This window comes from Triticum dicoccoides, chromosome 5B (assembly GCF_002162155.2).
Source record: "Triticum dicoccoides isolate Atlit2015 ecotype Zavitan chromosome 5B, WEW_v2.0, whole genome shotgun sequence".
In the NCBI taxonomy this organism is placed as follows: domain Eukaryota; kingdom Viridiplantae; phylum Streptophyta; class Magnoliopsida; order Poales; family Poaceae; genus Triticum; species Triticum dicoccoides.
Window position 1 is genome coordinate 63,882,981 of NC_041389.1, and position 11,407 is coordinate 63,894,387.

The 11,407-nt window shown below is 50.1% G+C and overlaps 1 pseudogene; it reads left to right on the plus strand.

Annotated features, from left to right (window-relative positions):
• The first annotated feature begins 7,815 nt into the window (after positions 1–7,815).
• Positions 7,816–11,407, plus strand: part of LOC119309081 — a 7,344-nt pseudogene continuing 3,752 nt past the window's right edge.

An 11,407-nucleotide genomic window follows, 5' to 3' on the forward strand; every position in this document is an offset into this window, starting at 1 on the left:
ATTTAACCGACATGCTCGAGTTTGACTCTGAAGACATCGACGGTATGGACGCAGATGAAGGAGACGACCAAGAACCAGCACCTATAGGGCACTGGAAAGCCACCTCGTCATATGACATATACATGGTGGACACCCCCAAAGCAGGGGATGGCGATGAAAAAATGGAGGACAACCCCTCCAAGAAGCAACCCAAGCGCCGATGTCAGCGGCGCCGCTCTAAATCCCGTCAAAGCAAAATGGCGAGCCCGGCACTGGAGACAACAACACCCCGGACAGTGCCGAAGACAACCCCCTCCAGCAGGATTCAGCGCAGGAGGACGAAGGAGCCAGCCCTCATGAGAGAGCGGCAGACAGGAAGGTCGAGGACGACAATTATATGCCTCCCTCCGAAGACGAGGCAAGCCTCGACGACGACTAATTCGTCGTGCCACATGATCCCGTCGAACAAGAGCGTTTCAAACACAGGCTTATGGCCACGGCGAGCAGCCTCAAGAAAAAACAGCAGCAGCTTAGAGCTGACCAAGACCTGCTAGCCGACAGATGGACTGAAGTCCTGGCGGCCGTAGAGTATAAACTCGAACGCCCCTCCAAGAGTTACCCAAAGCGCAGGCTGCTACCCCAACTAGAGGAGGAAGCAACTAAACCTACATCACCAGCGTACGATGCGCCTGATCGGCCACCCTGTGGCCGCGCCAGAGAGGCCTTTCGGCCCTCAACCCAAGACGCACCCAGGCGACGCTCCAAGAATACCAGAGCACGGGGAAACACAACAGACCTGCGAGACATATTGGAGGATAAGGCAAGGCAAACAAGATTGATCTACGGATCGCGTGGGTGCCCCACGTCACGTAACGATAACCGTCACGCCGGATATGATAAATACGGCCAGGCCGAACACAACAGACAAAGCTCATCCGAGCTACGTCGCGATATAGCCCAGTACAGGGGCGCCGCACACCCACTATGCTTCACAGACGAAGTAATGGATCATCAAATCCCCGAGGGTTTTAAACCCGTAAACATCGAATCATATGATGGCACAACAGATCCCGCGGTATGGATCGAGGATTATCTCCTTCATATCCACATGGCCCGTGGTGATGATCAACACGCCATCAAATACCTGCGACCACCAGACGCCGATAACCTAAGCCACATAATCCAGCAGCCAGAGGAATCGGCCAGACAATTCTGGACACGGTTCCTAACCAAGAAAAATCAAATAGTCGACTGTCCAGACGCAGAGGCCCTTGCAGCCTTCAGGCACAACATCCGAGAGGAATGGCTCGCCCGGCACCTAGGACAGGAAAGGCCAAAATCTATGGCAGCCCTCACGACACTCATGACCCGGTTTTGCGCGGGAGAAGACAGCTGGCTAGCTCGTAGCAATAACATAATCAAGAGCCCTGGCAATTTGGATACCAAGGACAACAATGGCAGGTCACGTCGCAACAAGCACAAGCGCCGCATTAACGGCGACAATACTGAGGATGCGGCAGTTAATGCCGGATTCAGAGGCTCTAAACCCGGTCAACGGAAGAAGCCATTCAGAAGGAACCCTCCGGGCCCATCCAGTTTAGACCGGATACTCAATCGCTTGTGCCAGATACACGGCACCCCCGAACAACCAGCCAACCACACCAACATGGATTGTTGGGTGTTCAAGCAGGCAGGCAAGTTAAGTGCCGAAACCAGAGACAAGGGGCTGCCTAGCAATGACGAGGAGGAGCCCCGGCCGCCGAACAACAGAGGATAGAAGGGCTTCCCCCCGCAATTGCGAATGGTGAACATGATATACGCAACCCATTCCCCAAAAGGGAGCGGAAGCGTGCTCTCAAGGACATCTATGCATTGGAGCCAGTCGCCCCAAAGGTCAACCCATGGTCCTCCTGCCCGATCACTTTTGATCGAAGGGACCACCCCACTAGCATTCGTCACGGCGGATTCGCCACATTGGTCCTAGACCCAATCATTGACGGATTTCACCTCACTAGAGTCCTCATGGACGGCGGCAGCAGCTTGAACCTACTTTATCAGGATACAGTGCAAAAAATGGGTATAGATCCATCAAGGATTAAACCCACAAAGACAACCTTTAAAGGCGTCATACCAGGTGTAGAAGCCAGTTGTACAGGCTCGGTTACACTCGAAGTGGTCTTCGGATCCCCGAATAATTTCCAAAGCGAAGAGTTAATCTTTGACATAATCCCATTCCGCAGTGGCTATCACGCCCTGCTCGGACGAACCGCATTCGCAAAATTCAATGCGGTGCCGCACTACGCATATCTCAAGCTCAAGATGCCAGGCCCTCGCGGAGTCATTACAGTAAATGGAAACACCGAACGCTCTCTCCGAACGGAGGAGCACACGGCGGCCCTGGCGGCGGAAGTACAGAGTAGCCTCTCAAGGCAATTCTCCAATCCGGGTGTTAAACGTCCGGACAACGTCAAGCGCGCCCGAAGTAACCTACAACAAAATCGGTTGGCACGTTCCGAGCAAGCATAGCAGTGCGGCCCCAACCCCAGCCCTCGCCAGATGGTGATATCGGTACCACACGTACATAATTACGCTTTGGAAATACCATGGGAATAAGGGGAGGGGCACAACTACGACACGCCCAGAATGCGGCTCAACCGCACTAAGGGGCTCCCTATTCTGCCGTTTCCTTTTTATATACTTTCAGGACCAAACTATTCGGAAGGCCTGTCCGGCAATACACTCGCCGAACACACGATGCAATAGCCAGGGAGAGAACAAGCCGTGTCAAATGTCCAGGTGGTCTCTATGACGAGCTAAATACCTTTTTTACTTAAAGTCTCGCAGCTTGCCCCTGGAGGGGGACATGTCAAATAATCCCATCTCTTGCTTATCGCACTATTTGTATCGTTCTACTTTCATAGCAGCCCTTTTTAATAAACAATACATAGCTCTTATCTATTATTGTATTCATCTATTTTTATACAAATATATTCAGTCATGACATTATGCAACCGTACACTTTGGTACGGCCAATACACCAGGGGCTTAAGCACCCCATAACATGGTGTGAGAAGACCGAACACTCTCATGAGTGCGGCACCCCGAACTTATAGCACTATATGCATCGGCTCCGAATCATGTCTTGGGTCAATAGTTGGGTTTGCCCAGCTCCCATGTTTTGGTACCTTACGTTCCACAATGTTGGCTAAGGTAGCGCTGGGAGAACTACTCCGATTGTGCCCCAGTTGACCTGGGTTAACACCTCAGCAGAGAAAGCTAAAACTGACCGTCATGATAGTGCGAGAGACTGGTCGCTGTTCGCGAGGTTTTTCGAGTCCCTAAAGACTTATGCCGCTTAGAGCGAGGAGCCGGATTTATCTGGCCTAGGCGTGGATAGCGCCCGAACTCGGTCTTCCGAATACTAGGGGCTTCGCCGAAATTTAAAATTATAGAATTCTATGGCTAAGTGAGAGTGATAAAGCATTATAAGTCCGATGGCCTGGTTCGTTGTGCTGAGCGCCTCCCTAGATGGACCCAAGAATGGGAACAAGAGCGCTCAGGTTTATCCCGAACACCCCAGCACTCGTGGCATGGGGGTAGAAGCCGACGACTTGCATCTCTCAGATTTGATAAACGGCCACACAGAAGGGAATATTTTAAATTAACAAGCATTGCTTAGCACACATGATACAAGTTTTCAGCGCACAGGATAACAGATGCGAGTCTACTCAAAAATTACATCTTTGGAGCATTCACCCGCTATAAGGCGGGCACCCTTCAGGACGCCCTTATAATACATCTCGGGCATGCGATACTCCTTGCCCGGCGGTGGCGCGTCCGTCAAAAGCTTCTCAGCGTCCAGCTTGCCCCAGTGCACTTTAGCACGGGCAAGGGCCCGACGGGCACCTTCAATAAAGACGGAGCGCTTGATGACTTCAATCCATGGACAAGCGTCCACCAGCCGCCGCACCAAACCGAAGTAGATCCCAGGCGTGGCTTCTCTAGGCCACAGCCGAACTATGAGGGCCTTCATGGCCTGTTCGGCAACCATGTGGAGCTCGACCAGCTGCTTCAGCTGGTCGCTCATGGGCACCGGATGTCCGGCCTCAGCATATTGAGACCAGAACACCTTTTCCGTCGAGCTCCCCTCCTCGGCTCGGTAGAATGCGGCAGCATCAGACACACTACGGGGCAGATTGACGAACGCTCCTGGAGAGCTCCGGATTCAGGTAAGTAATAGATAATTTACTTTTATATTCTTGCTTTGCATAAAGAATGCCTTACCCGCCGCTATCTTCTTTATCGCCACGATCTCCTAGAGGGCCTTTTGGGCTTCGGCCTTAGAGGTTTTGGCACTCTCAAGAGCCAAGGCGAGCTCGGACTCTCGAGTCTTTGAGTCACGCTGCAAACTCTCGTGTTTCTCCACGAGAGCCTGGAGCTCTTGCCGCACCTCCGCCACCCGCGCCTCCTGCTTCTCTCGCTCGGTGCGCTCCAAGGCCGCACTGTTTTCAGCCTTGGACACCGCTTCCTTCAGGGTCGCCACCTCGGTCGTGGCCCCTGCAACATTCACGTTGGTCCTGTCATTATTTGCAACCAGGTATTTCTATATACATCTACATACGGTATTACAAATCCTCCTTGTCCTCGAGCTGCTTCTTGGCATGGCCGAGCTTGTTCTCGGACCGCTCGAGGCTCTCCTTGAATGCATTGACCTCCGCAGTCAGTGCGGCAGAGGTCAGCAGCGCAGCCTGCATTCCCATATTGACATATTTATGTTGAACTCCTGCGTATATCTTTTTAGATCCTCATTTCGGCTTTTCTTTCCGAACACCAAACTGAGCATCAGGGGCTACTGTCTATGCGGTAACATTTTTATATGTTTTGAATACTTACCTCAAAGCCTGTTAGAAGGCTCGTACAAGCTTCGGTCAGCCCGCTCTTGGCGGACTGAACCTTGTGAATCACCGCACTCATAACAGTGCGGTGCTCCTCGTCAATGGAGGGGCCGTTAAGAACCTCCAGCAAATTGTCCGGCACCTCCGGGTGGACGGAGGTCGCCGGCGTCGTAGGCTTGTCCTTCTTACGAAGGCGCCGCCTGCCGGACTCCGGAACCACTGAAGGTTCCGGAGCGGTGTCCGACCCAGGGCCGGACTTAGATCCCTCCGGGGCTTTACCCCCTTTGGGCCTGGAATCCGGGAGGTCGCCTTGCGGCGCCTCCAGGACCACCTCCTCCTGGTTTAGTCCCTTTTGGGACTCCACCTCGGCGTTGTCCATAGGGAGAGGGGAGGAGGCCGTCGTAAGTGAAGCGCTATTCATGTCCGACGAATCCAGGGAGCTGCTCGATGAATCGCCGAGCTGAGCCTTGGGCGGACTCCATGATTGAATTCGGCGTCAGAAAATACCGAATAATAAAGGAGCGCCATAAGTTATTCGGGTATCCGGATGCTTACGATTTTGCCAGGGGCTTGACCCTGGATGGCCATTCTTCCCCGCCGTCTTTGGCATCGGAGGCAAAGTCTGGTAGAAGGGTCTTCCCCTTCTTGGACCCTCCGGCCTCCCCAGTTGGGGCGGCCTTCCTTTTCTTTCCTCCCACCGTTGGAGGGGGGAGGCTTCTTCTTCCTCCTCCTCGTCTTCAGAGGCGGAGGGTGCTTCGGGGTTGTCAGGCGATGAATCCGACACCGCCAGGCGTCGGGAACTCTTTCGAGTCCCCATGACCTTCTTCTTGGCCTTCTTCTCCGGCACCACGTGAGGTGCCGGAACCAGCAACTTCGTTAAGCGAGCGTCCGCTGGGTCTTCGGGCAAAGGAGCCGGACAGTTGATCTGTCCGCCCTTCTTCTGCCAGTCCTGTTAAAGGGATGGGGGTTTAGATCCCACATAGAATCAAATCTATGGAAAAAAATACCCCTCAATGGGAAAATTAAGCTCACCGCGCTGGCTTGGCGCTTGGCGCAGAATCCGCGATCCTCGGTGACGGGAGGGGAGACCTTGGAGCTCTTAAATAGCACCTTCCAGGCATCCTCGTGCTTTGTGTCAAAGAGCCGGGACAGAGTCTGGTGCTGGGCCGGGTCGAACTCCCACAAGTTGAAAGCCCGTCGTTGACACGGGAGAATCCGGCGGAAGAGCATGACCTGGACTACGGTGACAAGTTTAACCTTCCTGCCGATCAGGTCTTTGATGCAGGTTTGAAGTCCGGTCACTTCTGCCGAATTACCCCACAACAGGCCCGTCTCTTTCCAAGATGTGAGCCGTGTGGGGATGCCAGATCGGAACTCGGGGTCCACTGCCCATTCAGGGTCACGCGGCTCGGTGATATAGAACCACCCCGATTGCCACCCTTTGATGGTCTCTACGAAGGCGCCCTCGAGCCATGTATCATTGGCTATCTTGCCCACCATGGCGCCTTCGCACTCCGCTTGGCAGCCGCCCACGACCTTCGGCTTGACGCTGAAGATCTTCAGCCATAGGCCAAAGTGAGGCTGGATGTGGAGGAAATCCTCGCACACGACAATGAACACCGAGATGTTGAGGATGAAGTTCGGGGCCAGATCATGGAAGTCCAGGCCATAGTAGAACATGAGCCCTCGGACGAACGGGTGAAGAGGAAAGCCCAGTCCGCGGAGGAAATGGGGGAGAAATACAACCCTCTCATGGGGCCTAGGGGTGGGGATGAGTTGCCCCTCATCTGGAAGCCGATGCGCGATGTCGTCAGACAAGTATCTGGCCTTCCTCAACTTTTTGATTTGTCCCTCCGTTACGGAGGAGGCCATCCATCTACCTCCCGCTTCGGACATGATTGGAGAAGGTTGAGGTGGGAAGTGCGGACTTGGGCGGTGGAGCTCGAGTGCGCAGGGATGGATAAGCAAAGGAGGAAGAAGGCGTAAATAGAAAGGGTAGATCCTTATCCCCTTATATGGGCGGTCGAAACTACAAGCCCCCACCAGCCTAATAAAACTCGCTTATCTCCCAAGCGCCGCGGTTAATGGCGCAGTTGGGTTACCCACGCCCGTATTGATGAGAATCCCGGAATAAGGGGACGCGATCTCTGCTTTGACAAGACGTGCCAAGGAAACTGCTCGCTAAACGCGCTGAGGTGGAACGGGAAAATGATTCGAATAAAGGCTTGGCCGTGGTGTGATGTCATGCTGTGGAATACATCAGCAGATTAGATTTGTGGAGATATTATTCTCTCTACGGTGGTATGTGGAACTTATTTTGCAGAGCCAGACACTATCCTTGTGTTCAACATCTTCTATGAAGTATTCGGAGGAGGAACCCGCCTTGCAATGCCGAAGATAGTTTGCGCGCCGGACTCGTCGTCATTGAAGCCTGGTTCAGGGGCTACTGAGGGACTCCTGGATTAGGGGGTGTCCGGATGGCCGGACTATGACCTTTGGTCGGACTCCCGGACTATCAAGATACAAGATTGAAGACTTCGTCCCGTGTCCGAATAGGACTTTCCTTGGCGTGGAAGGCAAGCTTGGCGATATAATATGAAGATCTCCTCCCATTGTAACCGACTCTGTGTAACCCTAGCCCTCTCCGGTGTCTATATAAACCGGGGAGTTTTAGTCCTTAGGACGAACAACAATAATACCATAGGCTAGCTTCTAGGGTTTAGCCTCTCTGATCTCGTGGTAGACCAACTCTTGTACTACCCATATCATCAATATTAATCAAGCAGGAGTAGGGTTTTACCTCCATCGAGACGGCCCGGACCTGGGTAAAAACATCGTGTCCCTTGTCTCCTGTTACCATCCGCCTAGACGCACAGTTCGGGACCCCTTACCCGAGATCCGCCGATTTTGACACCGACAGACCACCTTGTGGCTCACAGCAATGAACGTGTTCTGGGTTGGTGGTGTATCTCCCACAGAAACGATTGTTCCTGAACAAGAAAAGGTGTTTAGGAAGGCAACCACCATCTTTGTGGGAGACGTTCTTACTGTGATTGGAGACAAGTTGGTTGAAACACAGAGAGATTTAAGCATCCATGCAAGGATCACACCAAAAGTAGCAAATCAAAGCCACAGGTGAAAAGCAGCAGATCATCAATTCCTACAAAAGTCTTCACAGCTTCATCCAACACAAATCCTTCTTCTCAGGGGTGTCAGCCGATGCTCTTTGCATAAACTTCTTCAATGACTTACCTTCAGTTATATTTCCTCCGTTCCAAAATAGATGACTCAACTATTGAGTCATCTATTTTGGAACGGAGGGAGTACGTAGTACTTCAGTCTACATGATTAGCGCCAAGTTACCCGGGCTAAACCGACAGTATTACAGTAATTACAATCACAACGACGGTGGCACGGGGCTCAGACCACGGATCCATCGACCCATTGACTAATCCATCATCTCGCTATATATCAAAATATATTCTACAAAAACACCTTATATTTTGATAGAGGTAGTACAAACGAACAAGGACTAAGCGAATAGTTGAACAAGCCTGCGTTAATCATGCTAATTCTGTCTCCGGCGCTGCGTACGTGCGGCCGGGGCTTGTAGCGTACGTGCGAAACATGCACGCCCGATGCGATATCACGTGTGAAACAGACCAACGAACGCTACTCGTGCTAATTCTGTCTTCTGCGTACGTGCGGGCGGCCGGGCTTGCAGCATACGTATGCGAAACATGCACGCACGATGCGATATGATTGATAGTCGAGGCATGGCACCGTTGCACGCGTCAACCACTGTAGTCGTCGTCGCCTCCTTCAGGTATCTATCTGCCTTTTCATCGCCTCTGCGTACGTGCACACTAATGGAGATTAATAAGACTTGTGATGAAGCTCAAGTACTTTACGTCCAGGATAAGGCCGGTGGGAGCTTAAGTTAACTGGAGCTTTCCATGGCTGGCCAAGCTAGTTTCGTCGCTTGGTCTGCACATTCTGGTGCACGTGTGGGAGCGCAACTTCTGTGCTTACGTGTTGACTACTCAAAACTCGCTCAAGTCACTTGGTGTATACTTTATTCGATGATGCTTTGGTGATGTGAGAGAACACCCTTACACAAGAGTTAATGGTCAAGTTAGCTATACCATCCTGAAAACTATGTTATTGTGAAAAGCCACCAATTACCCACTCTACAAAATATATCTCATTCGTTCTCACCAATAACGGCCTCTCTACCTTCTTTTGTTCACTTGTTACTTAAACGCACCACTAAGGGTTGATTCTTTTGGCAGCTTAAAAAACTAGCCGCCTCGATCTTCAGCTTTTCACATATAACGTCTATCTTACTCCTTGAGGCTTTTAAAATAGTTACAGGATAATTAATTTAGAAGTCTGAGCAAATTTAGGGAGCGGCTTATTTTTAAGCTGAAGAGAGGCAACTTATTTTTTTGAAGTCACCCAAAAGACTGACCCTAAATCAGCCTTCCCAAACCTACATTTCCACCTCGATGATGCAGAGATCGTCGCTTGCATGGAAGGGTGCTCCACAGTCCTCGTTATACCATTAGAAATATTTTTCTTCTTCAGATTTCTTTGTTTGGATGTATAGGTTTATAGAATCTTCAGAAAAGGGTGTTGATATGTCTTTGATGAGTACAAAAACTAAACACTAAAAACCATTGTTTTCATATATGTACTGGAACAAGTGTGGATGATACGTGTGTAATGCAAGATGGGTCAAGTATGGAGCATTTGAACCGAATGACGGGACACCATGCACCGGTATGGTTCTTCGTGATCATGAGGGTGGTGTTATTTTCGGTGCTTGTTAACATCTTCTTCATTGTCATCATGCACTAGAGGCTGAATTATCTGCGATTAAAGAAAGATTATCTCTGGCATTAAAATGGAGTCAATGACCAATAGTAATTGAGTCAGATTGTTTGGAGGATGTTAATTTAGTCCGTAAGGGAGATATGGACAGATCATGAAACAGTACTATTGTTCGTGAAATCAAGCAACTTATGGAACAATGAAATTCTTGTATTACTCACATTACTCAAAATATCGTAAGTCATTTGTTGGCATCTTATGGTAGGAGCTCTGTCCGCCCTATGGTTTGTCTTGGTTCGGGCCCTCATGAGGTTGTCACACAATCTATTTTGATGGTAGCGATGCTACGTGAGTAATATAAGTATTTTCCCGCAAAAAAAGAGTCAAAAATATGGATACGAAAATAGCAAACAGTTAATTGCTATTAAAAACCCTCACACAAAATTTGATGCAGCTCACAAACTAAAATACTACTCCCTCTGATCCATACTAGTTGTCGCTGATTTAGTATAATTGTGTACTTCTCCGTTTTTACTTACATAACATATTAGCTTTGTCTCTGGCCAAAATTTATAAACTTTGATCAAATATATAAAAACAATAACATCCACAATACCACATAAATACCATTAGATTATCATTGAGTATATTTTCATATCACATATAGTATTTGTTATTGTGAAAGTGTGGATTGGTTCCTATAAACTTGGTCAAACATTTTAAACTTTGACTTATTAAGTCAAGCTAATGTGCTGAGTAAATAAAAGTGAATGAATTGCTAAATCAGCGACATTAATATGGATCGGAGGCGTGTCTCTTAATGAAATTTTACAAACATTCAAAAGGCAGCGAGGAAGAGCGTTATCTGTTGGCAGCTGGCTGCTTTTGACACATGGACAGCGTGGATATGCATGGCTATATGAAATGCGTACGTGGCATGCAGTTCCAATTGCCTTGTCGCTCCATGAATGCATAGTCGACAAACAAACCTCTTTCCGCAATGATACGACGATTGATGGTGTCAACCTGACGGCGACGGCGGTGAAAAAGCTGCGCGAAGCACGGTCGCACCAACGAACCAACTAACCAAGCTGCAGTTACCACTTACCACGCACCTAAGTTCAACCAATCTGCAGTTTAACCAATAACTGCTCCGGCCGGCCGGTTATCAAGTTCAAAGGTCTTGTTCAATGCCGTGCGCGTACACGTACTGCACACTGATCCTAGCTGCTAATCAGCTGGTTGCGACGTCGATCATCCACCATCGCGCGATATGATGTGCACCGGAAGGACCAGCGATTTGGCATGCAGCAATAATAATATTATTATTATTATTAGTGTGATGATAGCATTTGCATGCATGATTCATATGCATCCACACAAATATATAATACTCAGACGCACCAGCTGTTCCACCCGTTTGTCGGTTGTTCTCCGGTGCAAGATGTCAACCATGATCTTCATGACGACGATCATTCAACGCCTCGTCTCAAAGCTAGTATTTACGTACATACACTGGTGGAAAAAGGGCCTTTGGTCGCGGTTCGCAACTGCCATTAGTCGCGGTTGCGCAACCGCGACCGAACGGGCGCGACTAAAGGCCCCCCCCTTTAGTCGCGGTTGCTTAAGAACCGCGACTAAAGGCCCGTCCACGTGGGCGCCAGGTGGCCGTCGGGGCGGAGGACCTTTAGTCGCGGTTC